We start from the raw sequence: 6,847 nt of genomic DNA on the forward strand, positions 1-6,847 counted from the left end.
GAACCAACGCCTCTCACACACGCGCATATGTGTACGAGAGAAACGCGCATCACTCGGCCCCCGACCTCCCACTGTAACTGGCAACTCCCCGAAATTTTCCTCCCCCTCGCTTCTACCACGGTTTTTTCCATCATGGACGGCCCAAAGAATGTCATGCAGCTGCGTCTCCGGCCCGCCCAAGACGAAAACCCCATTTTCTGTCATGATTTTTTGTCATATAAGTAGGAAACCACCACATCTATGATGATACCGGGTTTTGTCACAATTATCGTCATAGAAGTGTCATATGTATGACAGAATTTTTTTTCGTTCGGCCCAAAATGTCACGGATGTGTCTTTTTTTGTAGTGCTACCACTCCAGTCCATCTACTCCTAGTCTCTGCGCAACACTGCCCACTCCAATCCAAGGCCAATACCAAGTGAACAGAAGCCACAAGCACCCATGTCGTCGATGGACGCGAGCGGTAGTCAGCTGTGCCAGATCATTCAAGATGCCAGCCTACAGCCCCGCACTGTTTAGCATTTCTAGATGGTGCCGGCGACCGCTAGTGTCATAGCCCTCGTCGACGCCGTCTTCACCCCTCGCATGTGCGATATGATGGTCGACTCTGCAAGTTCACCGCCGACAAGAAGCGCGCGGACAACCTTGCCATACTTCTCCCGCCCGCACGCCCAGGCTCCTTGTTGCCTGCCACCCTCATCGGCCTCCAAGGTGATGAACTCTTTCAAGCACTGGTGGCCCTGTAGCTGCCGAAGGTCACGAGGAACAATGTGCACCTCGAGGCCACGCTCATCATGCAGCGCCTCACCATGCAAGAAACCGTCGACCTACACATCCACGTCTATGAGGAAATTGTCGACATAGGCCAGTACAAGGCCAGCAAGGACAGAAAGATAGTGGCCTTCTTGCACTGGCTGGAATCTTTGGACACCATTGTTCGGAAGCATGTTGACCTAGCCATGAAAGCCGCTGCAACTTAGCAGTCGTTCGGTGGGTCGGCGCCCTAAGTCGAGGAGGAGGAGGTTGTCGATGGATGCATCTTTCTTCTTGCCTCCTATAACCAGCATTGCATAGCCTCGTGACCTTAATGTTTTATTACTCTATGGAATTTTTATTCCACTCATAAATGACATCATTGTTTGACTTCTTGAAAAGGTGAAGAGCCAAGCGCAACCCACACGTGGGAGTTGCGTACGCTCGCGTGCGAGTCTTATGTATAGGGGAGGGGGCATGGTGTCACATTTTTGTGGCATTTCATTTCTATTGTTGTCTGCATAAAGTAGGTGCCACCATCGGATGCGGATCTTACGGTTATTATGTCGATCGCTTCCGAAAAACTTTATAATACCAAAACACTTAGGCGCAATAGATTAAATTGACCTCGTTTCTTGACATGAATAAAGGAGTCAACCAATAACAGATGTGGGCCGTGTTAGTTTTTAATGCCGTGAGACTACCTAGCACGACATGCTGCGGTCAGTTCACTGCATGCAATGGTACTACTATAGTAAAAATATTAAGTCCTCTCATTTTCCCATCCGCCTGGTTCGCAGTCAACAATGTAGTAATTACTAGTCTCTTCTTGACCCTCATTTCCATTCATACGGCTTGAATGCCAAGGAGGGAGAGGGTAGCGGTTCCCGAGACATTGAACGGTCAATGATGCATCCTCAATTAGCAAGCAGAGGGAATTAATGGGAGAAGCAGAATGGAGCCAGCATGATGTAATGCAACACAGTTTGGACTCTCATATAAGGCGCCCCACCACTCCAATCCATCTACTCGCAGTCTATGCGCAACACTGCTCATTCCAATCCAAGACCAAGTGACCAGAAGCCACACGCACCTATGGAGGCGATGGATGCAAGCGGAAGTCGGTTGTGCCAGATCATCCAAGACGCCGGCCTGCAGCCCCGCACTACGTAGCGTTTCCAGACGGTGTTGGCGACCATCGGTGTCGTAGCCCTTGCCGACGCCGGCTTCTCCTCTCGCATGGACGACATGATAGTCCGCTCTATCAGCAAGTTCACTGCCGTCAAGTAGCGCATGGACAACCTTGCCATACTGCTCCAGCCGGCGCACCCAGGCTCCTTGTTGCCTGCCACCCTCATTGGCCTCCATGGTGACAAACTCTTTCAAGCCCTGGTGGCCCTGTAGCTGCTAGAGGTCGCGATGAAGAATGTGCACCTCGAGGCCACGCTCATTTTGCGGCGCCTCGCCATGCAAGAAACTCTCGACCTACACATCCATATCTATGCGGAAATCGTCTACATAGGCCACTACAAGGCCAGGGAGGATAGAAAGACGTTGGCCTTCTTCCACGGGCTGCAATCTTTGGACACCATTGTTGAGAAGCACATTGACCTGGCCACGAAAGCCCCTTCTACTTAGCCACCGTTTGATGGGCCGGCGCCCTGAGTCGAGGAGGAGGAGGTCATCGATGGATGCATCTTTCTTATCGCCTCCCATAACCATCACTGCATCTCCTTGTGGCCTTGATGTTTTATTAGTGTATGGCATTTTTATTCCATTTATAAATGACATGTGTGATCCCTTGCTCTTATTTGGTATTAATTATATGTAGTATCATTGTCTCCGTCCTGGTGTACTACCTAGGTCCTGGTTTATTAGTCCCTTTAGTAATGAATTTTGACCAAATATTTAACTCACAAAATATTAGTGCATGTCAACAAAAATTATATCATTTCATTTTTATTCGAACATAGCTTTCAATGATATAATTTTGAGGACATGCATGAACCTTTTATTAGTCAAATTTATGGTCAATTTTTGGCACAAATTAAGACGGGGAGCAATAAACCAGGACGATGGTCCATACCTGTCATCACTTTAGGTCTCCTTTTTGAACCGCAGCTACTCGTCATAGTACATATTTTTTCATGCATTTTTCCTCCTATATGTACTCCTAGGCTATTTCCACATGCTTCCTTTCGCCGACACGTGGGACATAGAGCATCTGGGTCACAGTGCATGCACGACTCGGAGCATATGCAACAATGCCGGCGTACTTTACATTTCAGACCTGAAAAATTACATGCAAACCCCCGCACAAGAATAAATAAATAAATAAATTACTACATGCAAACCGGATTATTTTCATAGAAACCGGAGCACGTTCATTAAATTTTGGACATAATACATTTATACAAAGTGACTAGACCTAAACCAGTCTAAGGCTGGTCATAGTGGGGAGTACTAGTAACATGTGCATGTTACAAGTCTATGTTTCTACCTTTATAATGGATAGTAACATATGCATGTCCTGTACTTATACCCTCTTTTACTTCAATAAAGCTTTTGATATGTTGTGGGTGTGTTGCCCCATAGTTCCCAGGAAAAAAATATGGATGATAACATGCAAATCTTCATAAATTGACCTATAGACTCATTTTACCTCGGGATGTGTTAAGTTACCACAAGCATCTCTCTCCTCATTAACTACATGCCACATAAGCAAAATTATTGGAATGTGTTATGTTACTAACTAAGTTACTCCCACTATGAATAGCCTAAGGGCCTCTTTGATTCGCAGGATACTGAAAACACATGAATGGGGAAAGTATGATGGTGATGAATGAGGAGGAAGAGATGGAGTACTATATGTGCTAGAGACTGGATTGTAGTACATTGTTTTTATGGCCATATCACCACATTGTTTCCTATGGCCTATCGACTGCTGGTTCACTGGGCTGCCGTGTTTCGCATTCCTCTGACATGAGCAGCAGTATCTACTACATAGTACTATATATACCGCATGATTCTTTGCTCCTTCTTACTTCGTCGACATGTGGGAGAGCTAGCATTCGAGTTGACATGTCATGCACCAGATTTAGAGTGGGGAACGGAAGGGGGAATCACACTAGTTGTAGCACCGGAGTAATAATGACTATTGTGAGTAGTCATATCACAAGACCCCATTGCTCCAGCAGTGACGAGCCATCAAATCACACAACCCTACCTTTCCAGCAGTAAGTTGAATCCGGTACTCCATCACCCTCCTCACCTCTTTGTCAAACCGGCTACACGAAAACTGTCGTGTGTACTGCCAGGGAAAAGCCCCGCCCTCAAATTTTAAATACTCATAGCATAATTTTATTTCGATGAATTATGCCGTGGAGCAGAAAACCAAAACAAAAAGCTGGTACATGTGAACAAATACAATTCAAGCTCTAGCTAGCGATGCACTGTAGTACATGTAACAAGCTAAAATACAATTCAAGCTCTAGTACATGTAAAAAGCTGGTACTGGGTCCATTGATGCATTGTAGTTAAACTGTACCATCAATATCTCAAAGCCAAAATAGTTCGAGCTTGTTCATTCTATATAAATAGTATTGTACTAAGTTTATTCACCTGTGTGGTTGTTCAATGAATGGAGGGCCAGGGAGCATAAGTGAACAGCGTGCAAATTGCATTCACTCATGTTAAATAGAGAGTTACTTTTCTTTAATGCCATGTACACAAATTGAAACGCTTGTTGTGGAGAGAAAAACATAATAACTCCACTATATATATAGGCAGGGGCCTGAGCGCTTGCTGTACTAGGGCTGCTCTCTTCATTCTGTCATCCTCTCTAGATCTAAACAAGATAGCGGTAGCGACATTTTATCTCTGCTCACCGCTGGTCACAGACCCGGACGAAACCCTTCGGCCGTTGTTTGTTGGGGACTAGGTGCATCATTCACGTGATCATCGACGGTGAGGGAGGAAACCCACAGCTGCCTATGGGTCCCAATCCTCTGCCGGTTTCATTCTCTCTGACACAATGCCGACTCAGGAGGTCCTCCAACCCCTTCTTCCTCCCTGCCATATTGTGGGCAGATCCGACCTGCCACCATCCTCCTAGCCACATCCCTACGACCCTCAGGTATAAGTTCCTTCGAACGCGGCGCTGCTCTACTGCCACAGCTCCCCACATGTCTGCATGTGGATCTTTTTCTACTTCCATCAGCTCTTCCAAATCCACCTAAATTTTTAGTATTATTAGAGGTAAAGTTACTTCATGCAGCCGAATCTAGGACTTGGTTCAAACAACGAAGGGGGGGAAGTTGTAGCACGAATCAAGGACTTGATTCAAAGAGGAAATAGGATGGGGGAAGTATTAGAGACTGGATACCCAACCGGTCTCTTGGTTGAAAAGGTAAATAAAGGGAAAAGGCAGTACAAACTTGATAAGGAACAAATCTATTATTGGTTGAAAGAAGGATAGAAAGTGGCGGGTGGTGGACAAGTCAACAGAGTATGTCCAGGATTAGATTTTCTGCCCACACATTGTAAAAGGCATCTAGGATTATATATGCTGACCTCACATAGTATGAACAAACTCGGCATCACCACTTTATGCCTCCTTGTTGGTACATTGTGCTGATGCGTCCATTGTTGCATGTCCTTATACCAGCTTTTTGTAGTTGCTAATACAAGGGCGAATGTAAAATGAAGCAATCACACTGTTACCGTAATGACATGTCTAACCAATGTTATTGTTAATCTAATGCCTCCAGTAATACCATGCAATTAAACTATGTTACAAATGGTACTCCTACTATTTTTCCCAGTATGATAAGTAAGATGCTTCTTTACGGTGCTGAGTGTCCTAGTGTCCCCATTGTCCCATGCCCTTAAACCAACTCTTTAGCTGCTATTGATCTACTGTATCTGGTAAACAAGCAATGCCACCATTAAAGTAATCCCATATTTAATGAATGTCATTGTTGATCGTAATGCTCCCGTAACATGAAGCAATGCTGCTGTTTTAAAATTTCTGCTGTTCTTGCATGATTGCCATGAACATAATCAAGATGCTTCTTTTCATTTCGTGTATGTTTTGTATCTTGTTATTGAACAGTAAACTATTTTCTTTTTATCTTTTTGTGCGGATAGGGATATCAATTTCACATCCTTGCTATTGTGACCTTTTGGTGAATTGCACAAAACACATTTTTGGAATGAGTGTCTTGTGCAGTTCAAGTAAATTGTCATGTGGGCAACGTGTCTCAATTTTTGTTGAACTGCACAAAGGTTGATCGGAGTTTCCAACATCTCCGTCAAACTCTGTTGGTAATATCATGCAACATTTTATTAGCCTTTACAAGATGAGTCGTCACTGTCACCACAATGGCACTTCATTTTAGTGGAACTGCACAAAAGGATAAGCAAATTATAGACCTTGCATGAGCGGGACAGCCAACCATAATGTTGCTCGATTTTAGTGCAACTACTAAAGAAGAACGGCCAGCTTATGAGAGAAAGTACTTCTTGCTAGCTTCATGATACAATCTTTGCTTCATTTCAGGAGCACTGTAGAAAAAGGTCGCCCGAATTAAATCATCCGAGTGGATCTGCAGGTTCACCACATCGAGTTGTGGCGGCATAGGGCCCCTCTCTCAGTTATGGTTCCCATGATCGGGTATGTTCCTTCTTGGTTGATTTTGACTCTACATCTAGCTAGTGATCTTGTGCCACTGTTATGGCACTGCTATAAGAAAGCAATAATGATATTGTTTTTGCATCTTAATTTAATGCCACTAATAATTTGTGGCAATCTTTTGGCACCGCTACTGCCATTGGTAAAATGAAGTAATAATACATTAAAAATAGAGCTACTGTCTTAGCTACCATTTCATTTCCAATGTAGATAACTTGCAGAAGGCATATCCGACAGAATCAAGTACATTTGCACTTCATGAATCATGTAGCTGCAATGAACTAGTTGAGTCCATCACGCCTATCGTTTAGATGGCATGGGCCCCCTCTCTAACAGGCGGGCGCCATAATTTTAGTTGAAATTCACGAAAAAGTGATTGAAATGAGTCGACGCTCCTCCTT

This window comes from Triticum dicoccoides, chromosome 2B, assembly GCF_002162155.2.
Source record: "Triticum dicoccoides isolate Atlit2015 ecotype Zavitan chromosome 2B, WEW_v2.0, whole genome shotgun sequence".
Taxonomy (NCBI): domain Eukaryota; kingdom Viridiplantae; phylum Streptophyta; class Magnoliopsida; order Poales; family Poaceae; genus Triticum; species Triticum dicoccoides.